This window comes from Monodon monoceros, unplaced genomic scaffold, assembly GCF_005190385.1.
Source record: "Monodon monoceros isolate NGI ecotype Baffin Bay Population unplaced genomic scaffold, NGI_Narwhal_1 Super_Scaffold_14, whole genome shotgun sequence".
Classification (NCBI taxonomy): Eukaryota; Metazoa; Chordata; class Mammalia; order Artiodactyla; family Monodontidae; genus Monodon; species Monodon monoceros.
The window spans coordinates 3119706-3147305 of record NW_021703770.1 but is presented as its reverse complement, the minus strand read 5'-3'; the positions used below and the strand labels follow the sequence as shown (position 1 = coordinate 3147305).

Sequence of the window (27600 nt, the reverse complement as noted above, 5' to 3'; positions counted from 1 at the left end):
TTTTCTATCACTGTCAAGGCCTGGTTGATCTATAAGCCAGACCGACGACGTGGCAGAGGGTGGATGGGGTAAATACTCTGAAGGTCAGAGCAACACGGAGCCGTCTAGGACCTGGAGGGGCAGCCAGAAAAACAGTTCAATCACTTGCCTTCTTGGGCAAGTGACATCACTCCTTGTAACGGCAGCCTTTCCACGTGAAAAACGGGCATCTCCACACACTGACCTTCTGGGATCAGCGTAGACAGAAGGGGATAAAATAAATCAAGATCTGAAGAGCAAGCATGTCCTAGGCATGCAAAATGCAGTAGGATGACTTTTTCATTGTGTTTCGAGAAAGGTCGTAGCACTTTCTGTTGGATACGTTTCCACCGGCTACATCTATGGGAGACTGAGCTCCTCTGGTCTTGAGCAGGTTGACGAACTAGATCACAGGGCTCAGCAGTATTTACAGAAGACCGTGGCTTCCCAAGGTGCCTCATTAGGCCCAGGATACGCCCCGTGAGACTTTCTGCGGTATTTTCTCATCACTAGTAAGTAGGGCACAAAACAGGTGCCTCCTTGCAAAGGAAGGTTCACTGATCACAAGACACCCTCTGGGGTTGTGGACATCACTGGGACAGCACCTACCTGCTTTGCTCCCACTGGGATTCTCCCTTCTTCAACAATGACAGCCCACACTTGGACACCTTGCTCATTATCCTGGCTCTCTTCCTGACATTCTGAAGGAAAGCTTCCTTTCTTCCCCTCAGCAAGGCCACTTCCTGAACTTTCTATGACTGGCTCATTTGCAGGACCTTCCTTGGCAGACAGAGGGCGCTCGTTCACACCTTGTTCTCCTCACCCTCTTATGCACCAGGTTCTGGACACCTAGAGGTGAGGGCAGTGCCTGCTCTCTCTACTCTGAAAGACCTTGCTCCTACCTTGGGAGACTGCCGCTTCCTAGCAGTGGGGTAAAAAGCCACTTTTCTCCTTAGACTGTTTTGTTGTTGTTGAAATAACAAACTCATCTTTCTTTTTTTATCCTTTTGTAATGTTACACTGGTGAAGAGAACATGTCTTGGTATATCCCAAGTGTTACTTCAAATATTCTGACACTTTTTTTTCTTAATGTTATTGGAGTCTGGTTGATTGACAATGTTGTGTTAGCATCGTATAGCAAAGTGATTCAGTCATATATATATATATATATATATATATACATTCCTTCTTTTTCAGATTCTTTTCCCACATAGGTTATTATAGAACCTTGAGTTCCTTGTGCTGTACTGCAGGTTCCCACTGGCTATCCACTCTCTATATAGTAGTGTGTGTAAATTAATCCCAAGCTCCTAATTTATCCCCCCCTTTGTTTCCCCTTTGGTAACCACAAGTTTTTGAAATCTGTGAGTCTGTTTCTGTTTTGTAAATAAGTTCATTTATAGATTCCACATATGAGTGATATTATATGTGTTTCCCTGTCTGACTTACTTCACTATTTACAATAGCCAAGTCACAGAAACAACCTAAATGTCCACTGACAGAGGAATGGATAAAGAAGATGTGGTGTATATATATATATATATATATATAATGAAATATTACTCAGCCATTAAAAAAGAATGAAATGATGCCATTTGCAGCAACATGGATAAGCCTCGAGATTATCTTTAGACTGTTTTTACTTATTGTTTGGAGACCAGACCAGTGGTCCAATGAGAAGGTGTAGATTTGCCTTCCTAAATATGTCTTCTTTTGTATGTGTCAGGGTTGATACCACGGATGAGTATCTGAAAGGAGAGTTAGAACTCTGAGGGAAAACAAGTCTGATGGAAAGAAGGTGGGAGGGGCAAGAGAAGGGGATAGAAGGAAGAGGAGGGCAGTAGAAAAAAGGGAGCAGAGCAGATGAGAGAGACACCTCTTCAGTGGCTCCCATTGTCCAAACAGTTTAATCTGGAACTTCAAACCGGAAAGCAAGAGTAAAAAATTTTTAGGTTCTGCTGTTTCTCTCCCCCCAAATGACTGATACCAATACTTTGCATATCTTATGTGCCTCTAAATGCTTACAACTCAAGTTACCTTCCCTCTGCTGAGAGCCCCCTCCAGCCCCAGAGGGCTCTGTGAGCGCAGATTACAAAGCACAGGTGCTCCTTATCTGACATGGACCCTCTACCCCAGAGTCCAAGCCGGGGAGCTCTCATGGGCATTGACTTGTAGACTGAATCTCACTCCCACTCTGGGAACACGGTCATGGCTCTGCCAGTACACAGGAGCTCCCCCAGAGAATCAGGTTTGCGCTAAGCAGTCAAAACCCTGGGGGACCCCTTCCAGCCCTCCAGGCCTGAGGACGGCTGGGTGAGGTCTGGGCTATTTGAAAACAAAGATTCTAAGAAGCTATCACGGCATTTCTTCGAACCCAGGCCACATTTATATGGGACAACCTTCCAAAACATTAGAGTTCATGGAAGTTGAAAAAGCCAGGTCAGATTATGAGCAACTCAAGGTCAGAACCTTGGAGTTTATATGGTTTAGAACAGGATCTCCTTCAGCAAAGCAAAAATAGGTGTCCTAGACTTGCCCCACTGCTTTCTGGCTATGTGGCCTTGGGCAGGACAGTAAATAGGAGCTTAAGTGAAGCAAGAGTCACGCCCAGCTTATTTTACGCGATGAACGTCAGACTCAGATGAGATGAGAACTAAAGAGGTGTATGTATAACTGTGAAAGTCTCAAAGCCCAAGCAGATTTCCTGGTAAGATAAAGAGGACAATGATGATGACTCTTTACACTAGGTAACTGTCTGGCTATTTCTAGGAACAGGAAGGACAGGAAGTCGCCTTGAAGCCAAGGTTTATTATTGTTTCTCACTGTTTCAAGGAGTAGGCAGAAGAAAAAAGCCACCTGAAGCAGAGGTTCAGTTTTTCCAGAGAATGGGCAGAATGACCTTCAGTATCACATAAGCTTTGTCGGGTTGGTAAGGCCGCTGCACACACTCTGCCAGGGCAGACAGGTGTGGCGTGACCGTCTGCGATTCCATCAAGGCGGCTACCTTTCCTGGAGACCCAATCACAGGAGTACAGGTGGAACGGTCTGCTTCGAGAGAGGAGGAAATTCTGGGAGCAAAGAGACCAAGATCTTGATGACCTTTTCTGGAGTTTGGAAGTTGGGGAGGTCTGTTACACTGGGACAGACTTTTCCTGATGTAGGAGGTATTAACATACTGTGTGGATCAGGCATTGAAAGCTTGTTCCTGGAAGTAGAAGGACTTTGAAGAAAGCTGGGGCCTGAAATGATGACTCTGGACGTTGCCCACGGGCAAGGGGTTTGTAAGCAGAAGGCTGATTTTGTTACACGGTGACCTGAAAAGCTCTGTGGACCCATCTATCCTGGCACAAAGGCTGTGCTTTGTAGAGCAATGGCATTGGGGCTCCGAGGCTTGTGCCCACGAGGTCCGTAGGGATGCTTGTGGAAGCAAGTTCACCATTGAGCGGACGAGCCTTCTCGGAACTCTAGAGAATCACCTTCAACGGAGCACCGGCACGGCCACGAGAAGCCCAGAGCAAGGGACCAAGCAACCCAGTTTTCTCCTAGCCTGGCATTCAGAAAAGGACCCTGGTCCACTGTGGAATCTCAGAGCTTCTTGGACAATATGAGATGGGGGAGGCATGCTGGCACGTCTGCCAACAGGGCATTTAGAGACACAAGCCCGTTTGTGGAATATCCAAAGAGTTGTGAACATACTGGCACCTTCAATATTTGAAGCGTACCAGACGGATGATACGTCAATAAAGGGCTGCATTTTAGTTGTCATTTTTATTTTGCCATTTGAAAGAAAGCAAATGTTCTTCTTACTTTCTACTTGACCCTCTGTACATGGAATATTAAATATTTTGTTTTAGTGCCCATAGAGATGAGTGTAAGCCTTAACCATATCTCCAGATTAATATGTTTCTATGGGTTTTGCTATAAAATATATTAATTCATTAACTTCTTATGAATCACCTGCTATGCATCAAGTCATAGGTTAAAAAAAACAAAACAGATTCAGTCATCAACAATCATAGGGTTCCTTCATAGAGAACAGACCTGTGGTTGCTAAGGGGGAGGGGGAGTGGGGAAGGGATGGAGTGGGGGTTTGCGACTGGCAGATGCAAACTACTGTATATAGAATGGATAACCAGCAAGATGGATAAACAACAGAATGGATAAACAAACAACAAGGTCCTACTGTATGGCACAGGGAACTATGTTCAGTATCCTGTGATAAACCGTAATGGAAAAGAATACAAAAAAGAATGTATGTATGTATGTCTATATAGATATATACACACACACACACATATAAACTGAATCACTTTGCTGTACAGCAGAGATTAACACAACATTGTAAATCAGCTCTACTTCAATAAAACAAAGTAAACGAAAATGAAACAAAACAAAAACAATCATAGGGTTCCTTGAAGGGTGCTCCTGTCTGGAACATCTATCCATGGAGTAGGGATGAGAAGTCCCTTAATTGTTCACCTCCACAGACTTCTCCTTGTCTGAACGAATTTCTCAGCTTTCCAGATACACTGCATTATTTAAAACATCTTATATAGGCTACTTTAACAGTTTTAATGGAGGGAGCAAATTCTGTACAACAAACTGGGTTTGGGCACAGATGTTGTTACTTATAACTCTATGGCTTGAAAAAGTCACTTCTGGGCTTCCCCGGTGGCGCAGTGGTTGAGAGTCCGCCTGTCGATGCAGGCGACATAGGTTCGTGCCCCGGTCCGGGAGGATCCCACATGCCGCGGAGCGGCTGGGCCCGTGAGCCATGGCCGCTGAGCCTGCGCGTCCGGAGCCTGTGCTCCGCAACGGGAAAGGCCACAGCGGTGAGAGGCCCGCGTACTGCAAAAAAAAAAAAGTCACTTCTCTGTAAAGATACAACAGACTCGAAACCGTCTGGCTCATTTCACGTTGCTCTACAAAAGTTAGCCCGGGATTGGTTCGTCTGAGTTCCAGGCACTTTATATTCCTTATCTCACTTGACCTTGGGTATGACAGTCTTCATTTCCCTCATGAGGGAACTCAGGATCATTGGGTTAAGTTACACCCTCAGCAACAAATGTATCAACAGTAGATGGTGACTCATTCTTTCATCTCTGAGTTTGTTTATTCATTTACTATTTAACTAAACGACCCCGTAGACAATGTTAGACATAATACCAGTCACTGGTGACGGTACAGCAACAAGAAGGGCGATAGCCTGCAGTGTTTAGCGCAATACTTCCCAACTTCCTTCTCTCCTCACCGCACTCACGATACTCCATCACTTCTGTTTCACAGAAAAAGAACTGAAGTCCTAGCATGATGGAACAGCAGGCCTTGTGTATTATACTCACTCAAATACGCACTGAATCAATCAATTAATTAGTTATTAATGAAGGCAGGGATACAAAGGGATGATTTTTGGAAGGTTCCCTATGTTGGGGGGAAGCTCCAGTTCCCAGGACGTCTGACTCCTATCTTAGTCTGCAAGCAAACTCGAGTTACGAAGCAGAGGCCGTGGCCTGGCAGAATTCAGGCTTGCAGAAGGAGGGCAACTAAACCAAAGAACACAGGAAAGAAAAAAATACCCTTTAAATTCCTGAAAATGAACAAGGGCTGCTGATGTAATTTAGCCGTGAGCATCTTCCCATCAACACTGAGTGGCCTTAATTACTTAATTATAAACCCTTTTCACCTACCTATTAGAATGAGCCCAGTCAGGCTAGCACTTGATAACACTTTATTAGCCAATAATGTGCACTGCTATGTAATTTCAAAAGTAAAAGGCCAGAGGGCCACCTCTAACACACTCCAGTCGCCCAAGACTTCCCCTGCTGGGCTTCCTTCCGATCGGTCCTAACCCCTGTGCAGTCTCAGGTATTTCCATTTGTATTCTAATTATAGAGTCCAGTCCATGGCCTTGCCCCTCACGCTTTTGTAACGACAAGAAATGGACTGGAGTTCAAAGACATGGATTTCCTCAGGGCTCTGCCATTTGTACACCACGCACCTGTGAACAAGGAACTTACCTGGTCTGAACCTGGGTTTCCGCCCCTGTGACCTGGGGACGGGAGTTCAAGGGTTGGGAGGGTTGGACGAGATGACCTAGCAGTGTACTGGGCACAGAGTCTAACATTTACCAGGTGGTCTCAGAGAAATGGCAGTGAGTATACTGCTGGACGGAGAGAAGCGTGCAGGTGCTGCGACGATGAAACGCTATCCACGGCGGAATTCTCGCAGCTGCTAGCAGAACTCTCGAGGGAAGTGGAAAGGGAATCCTCAATTGTTTCTTGATCCTGGGAAGACAGCAGGCTTGGCACAGGGCAGTGGGCACTGCCTGGAAAGACAGTGTTTCAGGAATCTCCCTGTTTATAGCTGGGAGTCTTTCAGTGAGATGTTAACTCTCCCAGCCTTAGTTCGTTCACAGACGAAAATGGCAATAATGATTTGACTCACCAGGGTGGCAAGAAGAAGATTCCTTATTTTTTTGTTTGTTTGTTTTTGTTTGTTTTTCTTTTTTACACTGTATACCTTAATTTTATTTTTTTAACATCTTTATTGGAGTATAATTGCTTTACAGTGGTGTGTTCGTTTCTGCTCTATAACAAAGTGAATCAGCTCTACATATACATACATCCTCATATCTCTTCCCTCTTGCGTCTCCCTCCCTCCCACCCTCCCTATCCCACCCCTCTAGGTGGTCACAAAGCACCGAGCTGATCTCCCTGTGCTATGTGGCTGCTTCCCACTAGCCATCTATTTTACGTTTGGTAGTGTATATATGTCCATGCCGCTCTCTCACTTCGTCCCAGCTTCCCCTTCCCGCTCCCCACCTGCCTGCTGATGGCAAGTAGCTACGTTCATGGTTTCCCTCTCTTCCCTGCTCCCCCTGGGATGGCTCCTCCTGCTCTTCCCACCTCTGTGTTGGAGACCTCCATCTACGTCTTGCTGTTTCCAAGACTTTATACGCCACTCACAAGCTGAGAACCCTCAAATGCCTGACTCCAGCTGCACCTTTGTCCTGAGTGGACCTGATCCCTCGCCCACTCGACATTACTCCTTTGATGTCAAATCCACACCATAAACTTACATACCCAATATAGAACCTTCGGTTGTGTCCCTCCCCCAATCTCTCTCTCTTTTTTTTTAATCAAGTACTTCTTGTTATTTTATTATTGGTAAATAATGGAAGAAAAAATGGTCCTCATTTTTATATCATTTTTTTTTTACATTATCATTCTTACAGCACTCTTTTTTTTGGCTAATTTTGTTGTTCAGTCTCCTGTTGCTTTTAGGTATTATAAATTTTTTTAACATCCTTATTGGAGTATAATTGCTCTACAATGGTGTGTTAGTTTCTGCTTTATAACAAAGTGAATAAAAAACTTGGAACGCTTCCCGAATTTGCGTGTCATCCTGGCACAAGGGCCATGCTAATGTCATTCCAATTTTAGCATATGTGCTGCCAAAGCGAGCACCCTCCCCCAATCTCTCAACCACAAAGAGTAAAATACTTCCTGGTCATCTTTGATTCCTCTTTCTCCCTTACCCTCTCACCCAATCCATAAATCCTGTGGGTTTACATTCAAAATGTGGTTCTGATGAATCCCTTCTGGGTCACTTCATAATCTTCTCTCAATAGAGGATATGGAAAACTTTATTTCTCCTTCTACTATGACTACTCTTTAGTCTATTCATATAAAATATAAAGCAGACTTCATCACCGCCCTCCCCCCACTGCATTTAGAATAAAATCTACATTACCTACTATGGTTGAACTGGCCCTAAATGACCAGTTTGGAAGCTGTAGTCCAGGTGAGGGTTTAGCACAGAGCCAGGTCTTTTCCTGAAGTCTAGGTCAGGCAAATATTTATCAAACGCATGACTGACCAAGGCTCCAAGTGGTCCGATCACTGAGAATCTGGCAACAATGTTTAATAAACATTTGTGGAAGTGAACTGAATCTGGGCTCAAGCAGCCTGCCGCTCAGGGATCTGTTTGCTGCTATGTCCTCAAGATGACCCGGAATCCACACCTCTCCTGTTCCCTTACACACAGCCAGTGCTAAGTATGCCTGAAATATACAGCCTGGGGTTTTCTGAGAGGGGTATAACCAAGGCTCCACCTTCTAATTCTGAAACCCATTCTGTTCAAAAGTCATCAGACCCAGCAAATGGGAGGCAAAGAGCCCTGTTTATGTGATTCAGACTTTCCCGAGCCATCTGCCTCGGCCATATGCTTCCCAAGGAGAACTAAGTATAGCACAATTGCAGCTAATCAAATCTTTGTAAGAGCTGCAGCATCCCCGCCCAGTTATGGGCCTGGCATGTTCCAAGGAGCACAGAGCCCTTCTCCAGCCCAAGGTGAACTTGGCCTTAATGGGAGACCACAGAATGTAGGGGGCAGTTGTGACTTGCTAGGAAAATATCAGGGAGTGCCGAGAGTAGGTAAGAGCAGGTGGTCACTCTTTCCCTTCCACAGAGACGGAAGTCCCCTCCAGAAGATCAGCCCCATGGCCATGGCCGAGCCGAGAGTGACCAGTCCAGAGAGAGAGCTGCGCCCCAGGCCCCAACTCTCTCCAAGAGCTGCACACGCCACTGTCCCCTCCCCAAGCCGTGAATGAGTGGGGCTCCCCCCAGTCAAGGCCATTCTCACCTGGACTCTCCTCCAATGCCTCACCTTCCTCTATTACACCCCTGTCTGTTAGGACACATACCCCAAATGGTTAGCACAGGTACCCACCAATCAGAATGCGTGCCAAGCACAGTGATGAGCCGTGTCCTGGAGGCCATCTGCTGTGCCAGACACAAATCCTTTATTTATGGACTACAGGGCATGCGAGGGGTTGGGAGAGGGACCAGGTTAACTGGCCAGTGGAGGGGCAGCTTAGGCATCTGAGGGCAGTGGCTACCCTGACAACTGCCCCGACCAGATGCATTGGCTGAACATCGCCCCTCGGTAAAATGAACATGGTTTCTCCAAACCACGTGCAGGGCAGCCCAGCCTCTCTGCTGAGACCTGTCCCTGCAGCTAGAGGGGTTATTTTTTTTGCCCCTCAGAAATCCCATGCTTTCATCTCACTCCTTCTCCCTCTAAACTCAGTGTCAGCCCAGAGGAACCTGAGCGCCTGTCCTCCAGGACATGGGTGGCCTTGCAGCTGCTACTTCCCCCTTCCCTGCATCAGGATCTTGTCCTTCTGCTGTGCATCTGTGCGTGGACCTGGAAACTACCCCAGGGCAGCTCTCCTCTCTCCAACACAAACCATCTCCGTCGCTAGATACCCCCAGGCTCTCAAAGCTGGTCTGCATGCCTTAGAGTCCTGGACTCTGATGGGTCACCCTGACTCAGACCTGGCAGTGGCTGAACCTAGTAATTGACCTTCAACTTCCCACACAGCAAATGCAGGACACAAGGGTGTCTACCCCATGCCCTGACCCAACTGAGATATTCCTTGATCTGAACTTCTTAACTCCAGCCTACAACTGGACCAGTCTCAGCACAGCTGGAGTGTTTGGCAACCACCCACTCACGTGGTGCTGACACTGCAGGGAGTAGGACCCTGAGGAATTGAGCTAGGATCTGCTCCCTCCCCATCTTCCTGGCCAACTTCACTCTCCCCTTCAGCAGCTTTCTCTGACAGTCGCAGCCTAGAGGGAATGTGGATCCTACACGTTCACTCAGCATCCGGAAGATGCTCCATTTCTGACTGTACCCCCCTCAACACACTTACACCCCATTCATCAAAAATATTGAGAATTCCAGCGTCCGTGATGGATCTGCGGACGTGAGACAGTCCCTGTTCTTGAAGAAGGCCATTATCATTCTCTTCCCATGAATAAATGTCATGATTTCACCTTCTGAATTGTGCACTTATAACCCATCACAGGTGACCCATGGGTGTTTGGTCAATTACAGAGATACGGCTAGATGGCGTGAGGAATGTCAGAGAACTGTTAAGACCACTGGGACTTGGGGGGAAGGGGCACTGCTAAGAGGTCTGGGTTAGTGTCTCAATTTTTCCCTATTACAAGGACGTGATGTTCATCACTTTGCTTTCTCTAAAATGCAGCTATAATCTCTAATTATGGTATTGTCATGAGTACCAAATTAGATCACAGGAAGCAATGTCTATGGTTCGCTAAAATGAACACTACTTTTCAATGTTCTAATTACTTTCTTAATTATTTGGGGGGGAGGGAGTTACTGGCTAATAGTGACTTCTACCATGTCAAATACAAGTTCATTTCTGATTTGAAATAACAGCTAATAAAACTAATACAAATTATGTTATTGATAATTTTCAGAGGTCCTAGCATAGTGCTTGCTCAAAGTCGGTAATCTATGGATATTCTTTGAATATTCTTTTTCCTATGACCTTTTTCCCACTAAGCCTTCTTCTTCTCATTCATCATAGACCCTGCTTGTTTTGTCCCTTCTTCAGACATTCTCTCAATGGCCCAGGCAGATCACTGCTCCCTCTTCTGACCCCAGAGCAGTCTGCAGCAGCTGACTTAGAGCACCTGTCGTGTGCAGTTGCGGTTCTGTGTGACTCTCCTCTGAGCCTGCAGAATACATCATTGACCACTGCGTTCTTAGCTTCTAGCAAGAAGCCTGGCGTAAAAGAACACAATGAATATTTTTTTAATGAATTGATAGCCTCATCCTCATCTCAAAAACCTGTGTCTCCTTGCAAATGTCACCCCTTCATGGAGATTTTCCCATTCATTGTAGTTACAAGTAGCCCAGGCTCTGAAATCAGCTCTGCATTCAAGTTCAGACTCTCCATTCACTTGTAATTTGTTTCTACATTTTTTCATTTAGTCTTCTTAAAAAAAATGATTGAAGTATAGTATATAGTATATACTCCATTATAGGTTATTACAAGATAATGGGTATAATTTCTTTGTTTTATACAGCATAGTTTTGTTACTTATCTATTTATATAAAATAGTTTGTTAATCCCATACCCCTATCTTGCCCCTTCCCCTTCCCTCTCCCCTCTGGTAACTACCAGTTTATTTTCTGTACCTGTGAATCTGTTTCTGTTTTGCTGTATACATTTGTTTGTATTATTTTTTTTAGAGTCCACATAGAAGTGATATAGTACAGTATTTGCCTCTAACTAATTTCACTAAGCATAATATTTTCTAGGTTCATGGACGTTGCTGCAAATGGCAGAATTTCATTGTTTTTATGGTGGAATAATATTCCATTATATATATATATCTCACATTTTCTTCATCCATTCGTCTGTCCATGGACACTTGGGTTGTTGCCATATCTTGGCTATTGTAAATAGTGTTGCTATGAACACTAGGGTGCGTGCATCTTTTCAAATTAGTGTTTTTGATTTTTCCACTTGCAAATTACTTATGCTTTTTGAGCCTAATGTCCTTCATGTGTAAACTAACCATAAAAACCTCTTCTTCTAAAGCGTTATCGTGAAAGTTAGATAAGACAGTGATTGGTGTCATTATTATTATTAACAGTGCGCTTTATCCATGTTCACACCTTTGTTGTGTGTATTCCACCTTCTACTTTATTCAGCTCGGAATCACCTTATCCTCACCCACATGCCCACCCCCTCCCCCATCGTTCTACAAGCTACTTGAAAGCACAGACAATAGGATGGTCATTTGAGTGTCTTTCCTGTGACCTAGGTGAGTGCTTTGAATAAACCAGGTGCTCAATACTCTGGCAAAGTAATAGGTAGAGCATTAGCCTGGTTATCTCCAAAGGTAGACTGAGTCCTCATTGAGGAAGACAAATTGTCCTTTTTCATCTGAGCCACTATTCTAAGTCTGAGAATCCACACATCCACGTGGGGACTACTAGCTAAAAGGAAATCACATAGTTCTGTAAACCCATTTCACAGATAGGAACTGGGAGGCTCAAGAAGATGGAGAATCCAGCCTAAGGGCAGAACTAGCAGTGGAACCCAGAATCCAGCCTCCAAGTCCAGGGCTCTTCCTCCTGCCCCTCAACGGCCTCCCTTGGTGCTCACTGGGGCACTGAAGGACTGTTCGCAAGGCTGTTTCAATGCCTTTGTGTCCGAGCAAATTCTATAAACAGCATCTGAAAGTTGCAGCAGCACCTGCCTGGGTGTCAGCCAAGGCTTGGCCAGTGGGGCTCCAAGATCAATGCACACCTAGGCCTGTGTCCTCAGAATCAATTATTGCAGACTTAGATTCAATTACCAGATGGCCTCTTCTCTCAGGTTCATTTTTCTGCACGTCTCCACTTTGGCGCAGAGGTGATCGTGCAAACTTGCTGATGTGCACCACAGCCGCCATCACCCACCTGGCATGAGCTGGGGGCAGGAGACGGGGACAGCTCTCCTTTCCGACATCCCGGCAGAGTCGGTCTCCCCCACTGCATGCTGGGCTGCCACGGTATCACATGCTTCGTGATCACACCTCATCTCCTCATTTTTTTTTTTTTTGCGGTACGCAGGCCTCTCACTGCTGTGGCCTCTCCCGTTGTGGAGCACAGGCTCCGGACGCCCAGGCTCAGCGGCCATGGCTCACGGGCCCAGCCGCTCCGCGGCATGTGGGATCTTCCCGGACCAGTGCACGAACCCGTGTCCCCTGCATCGGCAGGCGGACTCTCAACCACTGCGCCACCAGGGAAGCCCCTTCTCATTATTTAATGTCTGTTTGAGTTTCCTGGGGTTCAGTCATGTAGTTCATCTCAGCAGCCATACGACTGGGGCTGAGAAAAAGTAAACTTTTAATGACTGTAATGATTTTCCCTTCTTTATTTTACGTATTTAACTTCTCCTAAACTAGATCCTTCCCAATGGCTTTTTTTTTAACATATTTATTGGAGTATAATTGCTTTACAATGCTGTGTTAGTTTCTGCTTTATAACAAAGTGAATCAGCTATACATATACACATATCCCCATATCCCCTCCCTCTTGCGTCTCCCTCCCACCCTCCCTATCCCACCCCTCTAGGTGGTCACAAAGCACCGAGCTGATCTCCCTGTGCTATACGGCTACTTTCCACTAGCTATCTATTTTACATTTGGTAGTGTATAGATGTCCATGCCACTCCCTCACTTCATCCCAGCTTCCACTTCTGCTTCCCCTTCCCCCTCCCCATGTCCTCAAGTCCATTCTCTACATCTGCATCTTTATTCCTGTCCTGCCCCTACGTTCTTCAGAACCTTTTTTTTTTTAGATTCCATATATATCCAATGGCTTTTAAGCGAAGTCAATTTTCTCTCCTTAGAACTAAAATACATACAAAAGCCAAAACTCTCAGCCCTCCTGGCTATCACTCTCTCTCTCTCCCTCCTTGCCCGAGCAGTGACGCTTACCCAAAGAATGCCTCTACTGGCTGTCTCCATTTCTTCATCATTTTACTCACACTTCAGTGCCCCCAAAATCTAGTTTCTGGACGCTTATCACCACCCAAAGAGCTCCTATCAAGGTGATGAATGCGCTAGCTGTCACTAAGATGTCCAGGAAAGTTTTAATGCACGTTGTACTTGAATTCTCAGAAACTTTCTGCAATGTCGGTCAATGCTTCCTCCTTGAACTACCCCGTTCCCGTGGCCTCTGTGAAATCAAGTTCCACTAGTTTCCTCTTGACTCTAGGGTAGCTTTCGTCTGCCTCCTTATCAAAGTCACCTCCCTGCTGCCCTCAGTGTCACTCCCCACCTCCCTTACAGCGGTTTGTTTTACTTAAGTTACTGCTGGAGTCATACTGACTGTATTCTCTTCCAACCAGAATGTAAGCCCAATGAGAGCACTAAATTGGTCTGTTTTATGCATTCTCCAAGTCTTGTACATAAAACGGAATGCAGTACATAGCCAGTCAATGAATCCATGCGTCTAAACCAGACTTCTCCTCTACGTTCAAGACCTTGAAGTCCAGTCGCCTACTTGAGATCTTCTGTTTGGATTTTCAAAGGCAGCACATACTTAGCATGTTTCAAACCACCACTAGAGGGGGAAAAAAAAGCTAAGATGCTGGTTTCTCTTCCAACATTCCTTATTTGAGTAAATGGCTCTATGAGCCACCTTGTCGTGTAAACCAGAAATCTGAGTCACCGTCTCCCTCCGCCTTCTGAGTGTGATCCCTCACCTCTCCATCTCAACGACCAACCAACCTGCCCGTGCTCACCTGGCTTCTCACCTGGACGGCTCAATGGCCTTCGTTCTGCTCAACCTTGCTTCTGGTCTGTCTCTCTACAATACTTCCAAGGAAGCATATTTTCAGTACACAAATAGAATCAAGCTGCTGCCCTGCTCAAAATCTTTCCATTCCTTTTAGGATACAGGAAACACTTTTTTGCCCTAATACAGTCCTCAAAGCCAATCTGCCCCTGTTTATCCTCATCTTGTTCCAGGCTCCCTTGTTCACTCTTCCGCAGCCACAGTGGCCTGTCGTCCCCCTTTTGTCACTGCATCACCTTTGCCCATGCCACTCCTTCTGCCTGGAGTGGCCCTTCCCTCCCCTGTGGATCATGCCAACTTCTGCTCACCCATCTCTTTCCCCAGAGAATGTTCTCTCATCGCCCGAAACCTTGTCAAACCCGTGATTACAAGCCCTCATAACACAAGGCATCTCTCTGAGTACTCTGATATTAGTTGGTGTAAAAATGACCTTGACTGTTTGAATAATCTCCTACGTTAGACCAAGTCTTCTGTGAAAGACAGGCTCCTTCTGCTCAAACAGAACTGCTTGATAGACATTTGTTGGATGTGAAATTTTAAAATATACATTTTTAGGTTTGAAAAAAAGGATAAAGACTCTAACCTACTGACTTTTTAATATCTTTAAAAAAATCATTTCCTTCTCATTTGATCATTACAAAAAAATCATCAAATGAGTTATCCACTTGAAACAAAACTAGCACGGTAACTGCAGCAATGATTCAGAAACACCCAGCTCCTTGACTCCACTGATTTATAAACTCTCTGAGATGGTTTCCTCCTTTGAAGATGGAAACTGAGATACTTTTCTCCAAGGACTGCTGTGAGAATTGATAAAATAGTATTTACAAGATACCTAGCACAGTGCCTGGTATATCAGTTGCAATATGAATAGAAATGTATTAGTGCCATTGCTACCGATCCATGAAAATATGGGTCATCCACTGGTACCTATTTCAGAAGGCTGAGGCAAAGTGCACTGACTCCAATGAAGATAAACAAGAACGTTCGTTTTCAGGAGTCATGACTTTTATCGTGCTTTAAACTTTAACAATATTGACCCAAACTGCTCTAAACCAAGGCAATCAATACTGGAGAGCATGTGCTCAGCTGAAGCTTTCAAACAGAATTTAGATGAAAGGGAAAGCATCTTTCAGTGAGGTCTGGAAGTGATGTGAAATTCTTGTCATCCACCTACTCATTCTTTCATCCATCCATCAGTCCATGGACTCCGCACCTCAGCACTGAGTGACAAAGCTGTGATAGCAGGTGTGTGAGTCATGGCGGTAAGCAAGTTTCTGTCCTCCTAGGACTTACACTGTGGTAAGGGGGGGGGAAAGAAATGCTCGAGTAATCATTCAGTTATAACGTCATACATGCTACAAAAAGGAAACGGAAGGGAATATGGCACACCTAATTTGGGGTGCGGGAAGCGTAGGACCTAAAGGTGAGAAGAGGCATCTTATGGGCTATGAAAACTGAAGTTTGACAGTGGCCACAACAGACCCTACAAACTAATGTGAAGGGCTAGACTCAAAATCAAGGCTCACAAAGGGAGTGGATGAGAACCACGACTCTAAATTCCTCAGTTAGAATAGAGGAGTGACATGGCATCAGGTAGAGAGGGAAGAAAGAAGTTTAGAGAGAACAAACATACAGATGTTTGGAGAAAGCTGTTGCTATGAAGTCAGTCTCTATTTACATCACCTCCAATGGAGGAGAGAAAAGAGGTGTCACCTCCTCTCATCCAAGCACGGAGGGCCTACCCAAACAGCTTAATACAGATCCCTCCAGTTCGGGGACCGGAGGACCAGTGCATGTTTGACTCCTCAAAAAGTTAAGGCCGCTCCATGCAGCAGGAGAGAGGTTAATGCACTGGGATAAGCTTAGACATTCAGAATTTGTTGAGGCAAAGGAGACGTTAGTTATGGACCAGACATGAGATCTGTAGGGAGAGCTGACCTGGTGCCATTTTAAGGCCAGCTCAGGGGAACCACGTGAGTGACAAGAAGATCCCGGCAGGGTAAGTCTATGTGAGTGAAAGACATCCAATTATAAGATGGAGATCCAGGGCAGGCTGAGCCAGCAGGGAGGTGTGTGGAGTTGCTGATACGGGACCCCTGAGGTTGCACCCCATTAGCAGCTTGGAAAACCAGCTCACATGAAAATGATGGTGAAGCCAAACAGACCCAGATACAAATCCCAATCCCACCATGTTCCTCCCTAAGCCTCAGTTTCCCCAGCTATAACTGGGAATACTGTTGACTATAACCATAGATTGTTGGGAAGAATACATCCCCATTTGTAGGACTGACAGGAAAGCTCAACTTAAGCTGAGAAGCAAAAGCTTTGAAACATCAGACTCCAAAGGTTAGCATGACTTTGTCTAAAACAAAGATAAAGGACAAGCTACAGACTAGGAGAAGATATTTTCTACACGATACATCAAGGAATTGTGAGCAAAGCTGTGTTTGGCAGGAGGTAGGAGACAAAATTACATCAATAAGGAGCAAATTATCCAAAAACAGCAGCAAAGGTTGTAACTGGGAAACTCATAAAAGGGAAAATAAGAATAGCTCATAAACACATGAAAGGAAAGTGATTAGGGAAAGGCAGACAAAACAAGATACTAGATTTGTGCAGGGAGATATCCTCATGAACTGCTGGTGGAAGTTTGAACTGGAACTTTGAAACGCCTTCTGGCAGTTTTCTTTCATTTAAATCTGCACATCTGCACGCCCGATGGATGCTTTAGCAACAGGGCTTTTTGTCATCTAGAGCAGGTCCTCACACATTCGCACAAGGAGGCGTGCACAGCAATGTTGTCTGAGTTGTCATTGTGTGCAAATGCCCCCCGAACAGTGGCGTGCCAGCACAAGTCTAAAAACTGTCTTCCAAACAGAAATGATCTGTAACGTTTGCTGATTTCCTGGTGCAAACAGTCCTCCACCCCCTCCATGGCCAGTTTCAAGCTACCCACACGAAGTCACCAAACCTGAGAAGAGATGCACACAGTCAACTCTCAGGCACAGGTGTGAGATGACCACAGCACACCTCGGTCTCCATCTGCATATGTGAACAGACTCTGTCAAAGTAAGAAGAAAATAAAATCTACCCATTATCTCTTGGTGAGTAGAACATGAAATGAAATGCAGAGAACGTAGACCCGCAAGTTAGCCATGGTTTCTTTGGGGATGGGTGGGGTCTCGCATTTGGATAGTGGGCAAAAATATCTGGAGCCTGATTTGTAACGTGCTCAAGGAGAATTTAGTCATAGATCACTTATGTAATCCAATTCATAAAATACTGAAATTGTTAAAATGACAGAATGGTGTTACTTATGCAGCAAATTAATGAGATGGCCAATTAATGTTGATTCCTTTATTAGTCTCTCTTCTACCATTAGCTCCCGTGAACCCTGTGGGAAACAAATTAAGTTTGTTCATTCATCCATTAAATGCACTGTTACTGTGTGCCCACTTGTGCCAAGTGCTGCAGGAGAATATGGACGCGACCAAGACTTACATCAAATTCCCCAACCTGAGGGGGTCATAATCTTGTTGGTGGAGAAACCTGTGTCTGGCAGGTCCTTACGGAACGGAATCAGTGATTCTTAAAGTAAGAATGAGACATCAGACTGTCTACTCTAGTCTTCAAAGACATTTACTTTAAATTAAGAGGAATTAAGGAAATTCTTATTAAACATCTGTATTCATGAGACAGCTGTTCCAAGGGCCAGAAAGTTCAAACTGTCTTCAACAAGAAAGAAAACTTCTCAATCCAACAGTAGCGCTAGCTTCAAGTATGGCTTGATTCCTTGGCCAAGGGATGAAACTCAAAACCCTGAATGCCTCTCTGCTTTCTCTTTCTCCACATCCCTTTGACTGTTCAGTGGACATCCCAAGGCTCTTCATACAATGGGACCATGGGCACAGCAGTCTCAGAATTGTCATCCTAGCACCCCAATAACCAGGAGGCTAGAGAGAGAAGACAGGTCCCTCCTTGGAGGTCCTTGTTCAGGGCCCAGGCATATACTGATTGCTTGAGCCCATCAAAGCCAGGCCTAGAGCTGGGAATCAATAGGCCACACCGCTGAGAAGATGGAAGAGGGACACTTCCCAAGGAAAATTAGGTCACTGTCGACAGAAAAAGGGAGTATAGAATCCAAAAAGTCAACTGCTTCAAGACTGCCACTTACCATGCTAGGAGCTTCATGCTGTTTGAGCCATTTGGTTGAACAACAAAAAACAGGCCTCTTCTTCCCCAGGGGAAATTAAAACTCAGGAATTTTAAATGAATTTCTGACTCTTCAAACTGCAAATGGAGGGCCTTTTTCATAATGGAGCAAAAACAATCATTTATCGTGAAAATGTTCATTAGATTTCAAGTTCTTGAATTAAAATAGCAGCTTTTCCATTGACTAGCGACCTCGGTCAATTCATTTAATGACTCTGGGTCTGTAAGGTTTCCACTTAATCTTTCTTTTTTTTTTTTTTAATTTATTTTTTGCATGTTGCCTAGTGGTACATTCTTTTTTTTTAACATCTTTATTGGAGTATAATTGCTTTACAATGTTGTGTTAGTTTCTGCTGTATAACAAAGTGAATCAGCTATATGTACACATATATCCCCATATCCCCTCCCTCTTGCATCTCCCTCCCACCCTCCCTATCCCACCCCTCTAGAGTGAAGTAAGTCGGAAAGAGAAAAATACTGTTATGCTAACACATATATATGGAATCTAAAAAAAAAAAAATGGTTATGAAGAACCTAGAGGCAGGACAGGAATAAAGATGCAGATGTAGAGAATGGACTTGAGGACACAGGGAGGGGTAAGGGTAAGCTGGGATGAAGTGAGAGAGTGGCATGGACATATATACACTACCAAACGTAAAAGAGATAGCTAGTGGGAAGCAGCCGCACAGCACAGGGAGATCAGCTCGGTGCTCTGTGTCACTTAATCTTTAAAGTTCCTTTTGGCCCTAAAACTCTGATGTATTTTGCACTTAAGTCTATTTTCTCTGGTTCCTATTTCAATGCCTTCAAGGCAATGATCTTTGGAGCCTTTTCTCAATGAAAGTGAACTAACCAGAAAGATTTAGATCACAATAGTTCCTCACAACTCCTGATGCAACTCTAAAATCCCAGGACGGCTGGTTCATCCCTTTGGTTAGAAGCCCTTTGCCCAGACTCCTCAAATGCACAAGCCCAAGGAAGATTGACACCCAAAAACAGTAAAGGCTCCCGGGGGATGGGTTTCTCAGACTGTGCTCTGAGGTAAGAAAAGTCTAGTCTAGTAGGAAGTGCACTGGTCTAGGAACCTGGCATGCAGGTTCCCACGGTGGCTTTGACACTGAACCTTCAGGGCTACAATTTTATAGAGGCAATGTCTCCTTATCTATAGCACATGAGTGCTGTCCCTGATGGATACCCGGCATTGGGTACTGGGCCACACGCTGAGAACGGAAAGGAGTCATAACAGCACGATCCCCACCTTCACTGAGTTCTAGGCCGCAGGGACCAAGAGAGGAGTCAAGTGGTTTTCACAGGAATACGTGCACATCACGATGACTGCCACAAAGCAAAGGCACCAGCACTCAGCCAGTTCAGGGGAGGCTTCCTGGGGGAAATGGACTTCAAGAAAAGTCCTTGGAAGCAACCTAAGTGCCCATCATCGGATGACTGGATAAAGAAGATGTGGCACATATATACAATGCAATATTGCTCAGCCATAAAAAGAAACGAAATGGAGCTATTTGTAATGAGGTGGATAGACCTAGAGTCTGTCATACAGAGTGAAGGCAGAAAGAGAAAGACAAATACCGTATGCTAACACATATATATGGAATTTAAGAAGAGAAAAAAATGTCATTAAGAACCTAGGGGTAAGACAGGAATAAAGACGCAGACCTACTGGAGAACGGACCTGAGGATATGGGGAGGGGGAAGGGTGAGCTGTGACAGGGCGAGAGAGAGGCATGGACATATACACACTAACAAACGTAAGATAGATAGCTAGTGGGAAGCAGCCCATGGCACAGGGATATCCGCTCGGTGCTTTGTGACCACCCTGGAGGGGTGGGATAGGGAGGGTGGGAGGGAGGGAGATGCAAGAGGGAAGAGATATGGGAACATATGGGAACATATGTATATGTATAACTGATTCACTTTGTTATAAAGCAGAAACTAACACACCATTGTAAAGCAATTATACCCCAATAAAGATGTTAAAAAAAAAAAAGAAAAAAGCAAAGTCCTAAAGGAGAAGTAGGAGCAAGGAAGCAAAGGGGAGGACAGACAAAGGGAGATGCATAAAGTGTCCTACCTCTGGGTGCCTGCACACTAGTGGGAATGCTGGTGCACATGCAACATGAACACATGGTAATAAGCAGTAAGAATTACAAAGAACGTTCAGATAAAATATGGGAAGATTCTGAGAAGCAAGGTCACTCTTACGTGGAAGATAAAAAGCTTGTGTAAATAGGAAAAGGAATGTGATGATCTGGTAATACAGTAGGACATAAGCAAGGAAAAACAGAGGGGGTGGGCTAAGCACATCTGGTAGGTATCACAGAACAAGCAAAGGCAACTACTTCCTGAGGGAAACGGGAAATAGCCCAGGCTGAGCCAGGGCGTGTGTCAGGGGAAAACTTGAAAGGTTTTATTTCAAAGACCTTGAAGATAAAGCTTAGAAATGTCCAGCTACTGGATGCTTCCTACGCTGTATCAAAAAACCTCTCTCTAATTATCATACTAAGTGAAGTTAGAAAGAGAAAGACAAACACCATATGATACCACTTATATGTGGAATCTAAAATGTGACACAGATGAACTTACCTACTAGACAGAAACAGACTCACAGACATAGAGGACAGACTTGTGGTTGTCAAGGGGGAGGAGGGGGTGGGGGAGGGATGGAGTGGGAGTTTGCGGTTAGCAGATGCAAACTAGTATATACAGAATGGATAAACAACAAGGTCTTACTGTATAGCACAGGTAACTATATTCAGAATCCTGTGATAAACCATATGGAAAAGAATATGAAAAAGAATATGTATGTGTATACGTACATATATACTGAATCACTATGCTGTATGACAGAAATCAACACAACATTGTAAATCAACTCTACTTCAATTAAGAAAAAAAAACACTCTCTCTAAACGTTTGGTACTGTGGACTGAGACTCCCTCTTTCCAATACAATCCCATCCTTGTTTCTTCTCTCAGTTCTCTGGCTTCCCTCCTCAGGCATCTTCATGAGCTTCTGTTCATCTGCTCAGCCTAGGTGTTCATGGGGCCCCAGCCGTCCTTGGCTGCCTTCTCTTCAAAACCCACAGAACCTCCACGTGTAAACGTATCCCCAGTGCTGACATGAATCTCTGGGTATTTGCTGGTGACTCTGCATGGATGAACCTCAGCTTAAATCTTCCCTGGAAGCAGCCCTGAGTTTCCTGTGTGGAGGAAACAGGGGCACTGGGCACTTGTTTCAGTTTCAAAGACGTGGAACCAGGGATTGAACCCAGATAGACTGTAGATGCCGTTTTTGTGCTGTTCGATGGGTCTTCCATGTGTAAACACTCATTGAAACAATGGCATGAACATGTGGTTCACTGCCTCTTCTAAAAAAGGTTGAAAATATTTAAATAGTAAAATTGGGATGACGTGCAGTATCCTAAAAGCACATCCACGGGACACCGGCGGGGCAGCCCCTGAAGGTCTGATTTTGCTACTACAGTGTCCACAGGAGTGCTGAGGGCTGCAATGTGAAGCGAGTGAGGCTGGGGAGGAGGCCGAGCCCAGGAAAGAAGACTGAGCCTGACCAGAGTGATGTCAGTGGGCTTGGAGAGGACCCGGAAGACCCGAGAAGGAGAAGAAAGTCCCAACTGATAGGACTTGAAATTTGATGCAGTGTGGAGGGGGTGCTGGTGGAGGGGTTCAAGGAGTAATTCTGGCCCATCTTGCAGGACCAGGTGGGTAGCAGGGCCATGTATCAACACTGCTGATTTATTCCTCCAGCTGATGCTCAGCACAAGTCCTGTCCTTAGCACCGCGGGTAGAGTAGGGACCTGCCAGACCCTGGAGCCCGACTCACTGGGGTTGAATCCTTACTCCAAGACTCACTACCTGGGAGGCCTTGAGCCAGTCCATGAGCTCTGCATGCCTGAATTTCCTCTTCTGTACAATGGGACCTCTTCCTGTAACTTATCACTTAGGGAAGGTGTGATAATAAAGTAAATCCATACACATAAATACGTAACATATTTGAAATATTCTATTTCGTGGCACATAGAAAACAGTGATGATTTACTGAAAGTAGCATTATTATCAAATTTTAGAGGAGACACAGACAATAAATACATATGGAATAAAACTAGCTGAAGTGGTGCGAAGAAAAATAAAGCAGAATAAGAAACTGAGTTATAACAGGAAATCTATTTTTTTAAAAATAACTGGGCAAGAAGCCTCTCTGAGGAGGTGACATCTGAGCAGAGACCTGACCTGGATTCACTGAGAAAACAAGCTAGGTGAAGATTGCAGAGGAATGACCAACTTCACAGTGGAAGGACCCCCTAAGTTCAGAAGCTCTGAGTTGGGAATGAGCTTGGTGATTCAAGGAAGAGTAAGAGTGATGGGGTAGAAGGGAGAAGATGAGTTTAAGTGGAAAGTCAAGGATCAGACCATACAGGGGCCAATCAGGACCTGCTAAGGACTCCGTACTTTGTTCGAAGGTCTGCACGAAGCAATATGATGCAGTAGTTAAGAGCCAGACCGCCTGAATGGGACCTTACCCCAGCCTCTTCCCAGATGTGCACATCAGCACCTTTATCTATAAAGTGGGGATAATAATAGCACCTACCCTATGGAGTTGTGAGAAGTCAGAAAATTTAATATATGCAAAGAATACAGAACGGTGCCTGGTGTATATCAAGCATTCTGTATCATCATTAGAAGACTTTCAGTAGCGGTCCAACATAATCCAAATTATCTGTAAAAGGTACTACCCTGGCTTTTGTGTGAAGGTGATGCAGGTCAGCCTTTGGCAGTGGCGAACTAAAATGAGTTGAGTCCTGAGAGTGATGGAGAACGATCATTGCATTGGATATGGACTGAAAACTTCTCAGGCTGATGTGCAGCAACATGGATGGACCTAGAGATGATCATGCTAAGTGAAGTAAGTCAGACAGAGAAAGACAAATACCATATGATATCGCTTGTATGTGGAATCTAAAATACGACACGAGTGAACTTATCTACGAAACAGATTCACAGACGTGGAGAACAGACTAGTGGTTGCCAAGGGGGAGGTGAGGTGGGGAAGGGATGGACTTGGAGTGTGGGATTAGCAGATGCAAACTATTATATACAGGATGGATAAACAAGGTCCTACTGCACAGCACAGGGAACTATAGTCAATATCCTGGCATAAACCATAATGGAAAAGAATCTGAAAAAGAATGTATATATATGTATAACTGAATCACTTTGCAGAACAGCAGGAATTAAAAACAGTGTAAATCAACTATACTGCAGTAAAATAAATTTTTTAAAAAAATTCTCAGGCTGGATGGCTCTGTGCATCTATATTACCTTAAAGTTTCCCTGAGAATATGTGCGTGCTGGGTCATGCTAAGTAAAGTCTTTAAAAAGTCACTGTCTTGGGCTTCCCTGGTGGCGCAGCGGTTGGGAGTCCGCCTGCCGATGCGGGGGACGCGGGTTTGTGCCCCGGTCCGGGAAGATCCCACATGCCGTGGAGCGGCTGGGCCCGTGAGCCTTGGCCGCTGAGCCTGCGCGTCCGGAGCCTGTGCTCCGCAACGGGAGAGGCCACAACAGTGAGGGGCCCGCGTACCGCAAAAAAAAAAAAAAAAAAAAAAAAATCACTGTCTACTTAAAGTGGATGTATTATTACAAAAAAACAAATTAATGGAATAAAAAGAAACAAAACTCTCATGCTTTTCTTTCAAGAACATTCTGAGTAAAAGCCATGCTCTTCAGAGAGTATGTGTTCCTCATAGCCTCTCCTTGGGATCTTCAGAATTAGCTACCAAGACAAAGTGGGAAATCCTGTTTCTGTAACTGTCCAAATACCCTACGGATATGTAAAGGTAAGATAGGAATTTTCTGTTAATTTTCCAGCATGAGCAGTTTTCACATAAATCCATCCTCTTATCTTGGGCTGTCCTTAAGAAAGAAAGGGTTATTTGATAGATGCGTGGAAAGCCAATCTGTGAGAAAGCCTGCTCCAGTAACCCCACTCTCCAGGACAACCCTACTCTGCTTTAAAATGGCTCGTGTTCAAATCATTGGGCAGCTGTCGGGGAATTTTGCTCTGAGTGAAGCCTCAAGTAATATTTTCCTCATTTTTTACTAGGCGCGCATAAATAGCACCATGAATCGAAGACACTCCATAAAAAGGCAAGAGCGAGACCTGACAGCGGTTTTGAAATGGCTCTGGCGCCCAGTGTGGGGAGTACAGAATCTCCATTAGCAGGACTTTTACCCTTAAATATGTTTCTCCTCCCTCCCGGAACCTCCCCGGAACCAGAGGTTCTGATGCACCTGACTCTTCCTCTGTGTGCTCCCTTGAATTAAAAAAAAAAATCCACATGTAAATGGAGACGCAGACTCCCTCATTTTCCATGTGAGAATACTGGACAAGATAGACTTTATCATTCCTCACAGTGAAAAAAGAGCTTATGCCCAAGACAGGGTAAATATCCAGCAGAGTTTGGACCGAACAGGAGCGGCTTTCTGCAGTTTACGGCAGTTACGATTATCAGCCTCAGCCAGCTCAGAGGAAAATATTTCTTTTCATTTCATGACCGCACTGTTTTCCAGAGGCACTGGATAAAAACGCACCTGTCAGCAGATCAGGAATAAAGACCCTCTGCCGCATAGGACCATCCTCAGGGACCTGTCTTTTACATTACGGTGTGAAGATTTCAGAATCTCTTCCTGTAACTGTAAGTCACTGAGGGGAGAAGACTAAATCATCCAATTATCCATCGTTAGCACCAGCGTATTAGCTGCAATTACAGAATTCCAAGGTTCTGCTCTTGTGCGTCCGCATGTGAACTTCCTCTTTGGTATTTTATCCAGGTATATCTTAGAGTCTGACTTAGGAGGCATGGGAGGAGGGATCGAGAAACTGGCCGCTTCCTAGTCCCTAGGGTGTCCTGGGAGGGGAGGTCCTTGCACCACATTGGGAGAAACTCTGCTGTGGTTTGAGGGGGTCCTGAACATCGCCCCGCCACTTCCTGGACACCTTCCGTGTTGTTACTCCAAATTCCACACAGCATGGGCCATTCTTAGATTCTCTGTGACCACTTGGCCAAATCAGGAAGAAGTTAGCCTGCCTCTTTGGGATACTTCGCTTTTTTCTAAATAATCGTCAGCTTTTTTTAAACAACTATTTGACTGCTGAGAAGTCGAAACAGCATCCTTTCCCACTGAAATGCTTCCCCCACAACAACCTGTTCGCTGAGCCTTCAAAAGCTTGCTATTTTTTTAATGGTATGGGATTCAGTCTCCCTCTTCCTTTCATTCTGGCTCAAGTTCTGCCCTCTGGTCTTGTATTCACTAAGGCAGTAAACAAGCCTGTGAAGCCAGCTGTGCCCCAGGTGCTCTGGCAGGCACCAGGGAGCCAGAACTGAAGAGAGCAACATGACCAGCACTTTGGTGTGTAAATGTAAGCATCAACTTCCACACTGAGGATTAATTTATATCCCTAAGTATATAATAATAATAACCATGATAATGTCTCTTCATTTTAAAAAAAACTAGAATGACTCTGCCTATATGTACCCTCTCATACAATGCTCTTTTCATTGGCCACTGTCTCGTACCATGCGAAAACCTCTGCTTGAAACCTCCAGCGATGGGAAGTTCACTGCTTCTGAAGACAACATCTGTAGCTGGGCATCTGGGGGCTCAAGAGCTCCAGAAACAGTGCCTGACACACCGGAGGCACCCGAGAAACATTTTCCCGAATGAGCAAAACCCATCAGGACTAACATTTCAGTTCATGCAAATTTCACCCAAGTCTGCTGACTCTGGCTTTTGTAATAAAACTTAAAAATAGCCGGGATTTATTGAGGGCTTAGGATGTCAGGCTCCCCTCTGCGTGCTTATGTGCATTAATATTTTAAATTCTTACAACCCTATGAAGAAGGTATTATTATTATTATTACTATTATTGTTGTTATTGTTATCACTATTCCCATGTTACAGAGAAGGAAAATGAGGCACAGGGAGGTTAGAAACAAGCCCAAGGTCACCCAGAGTGACTGGGACTCAGCCACCTGGTTCTGGAGCCTGTGTGTAGTGCTCTAGAGATAAAGATTGTTCTCTCTCATCCGCAAGGGAAGCAGCTCTGATGTGTGTGTATCTTCTCTGGCCTATGCTTCAGGGAGCCCGTGCTCTCCCTCACCTTTTTCTCTAGGTGTGTTTCCCTGAAATGCGGTTCCCCAGGTGCAGCTTTGCCGTGCAGGTGCGCGCTGGTGGTGCTGCTGTCTGAGTGAAGAGCAGGCAGGGGGCCCAGGAGCCTTGCTCAGCGTGGAGGGAAGCACCAGGGCAGGTGTGCCGATGGCAGGGCAGCTGAGGCTGTGAAGACCCGATGGCGGGACTCTGCTCACTTTCTGAGCACAGAGAGATTTGCACTGATGACCTGGACCTACAGTCGGGACACCTGGAGGTCAGGTGTGCTCACAGAAGACAGACTCAGGAAGACAGCAGTCGGGCCTTCCAGGGAAGGCTGTCCTGAGCCCTGGGCCCCCAGGGCCTCCCTCCTCCTGAGCCCTTGTCACTCACCCCGTGGTTCCCCACCCCAGTCCTTGAGCTCCAGGAGAGCAGGGTCAGCCATCAAGCTCTGTGTCAACTGTGCCACATACACAGCCGGCTTTAGAATCTGGGATTTGATGCTGTGTAAGTATCTCCACAGAAAATGCATTAAATGCGGGACAGATTAGGGGACCATCCCTGAAAAATGTGGCAGGAGGGTGATCAAGGAGGTCACGCTTTGATGTGTAGGTGTACATGCAGGCTCCCAATGCGACAGGAAGTCCATTCACTACCCATATACAGTAGATTAATGGATCCCCAAAACAGCCCTTCAGGGTCATTTCTATAGGGGACTAAACCCAAAGGCTACTGGCTCAGGGTCACAAGGAACCCAGGTGAACGCAGGTCCGGCTAACTTCACACCACACCTCGTATGTGATACTGAACGAACTGCAGTGCCTCTTCTAGTGGTTTCTGGACACAGATGATGAACAGCACATCCAGAGAAGAGGACTGTGTGCAGGTAACTTAGCACAGGTGTGCCCAGTGAGACCACCTGGGACGTGGGGACACAGGGCAGGGAGAGGAAGGAAGACAGGCAAGGGTGCATTTCAGCAAAGGTCCCCAAGAAGGCAGCGCCAGCCTGATCCTG

The 27600-nt window shown here is 45.3% G+C and overlaps 1 protein-coding gene and 1 pseudogene across 1 annotated transcript in view; both read right to left on the bottom strand.

The window, feature by feature from the left end:
* FAM135B (family with sequence similarity 135 member B) overlaps nucleotides 1-27600 on the bottom strand; it is a 162699-nt gene that overhangs the window by 91891 nt on the left and 43208 nt on the right. The gene's annotated exons all lie outside the window — the stretch shown is intronic.
* LOC114895726 lies at nucleotides 7387-7484 on the bottom strand (annotated as a pseudogene).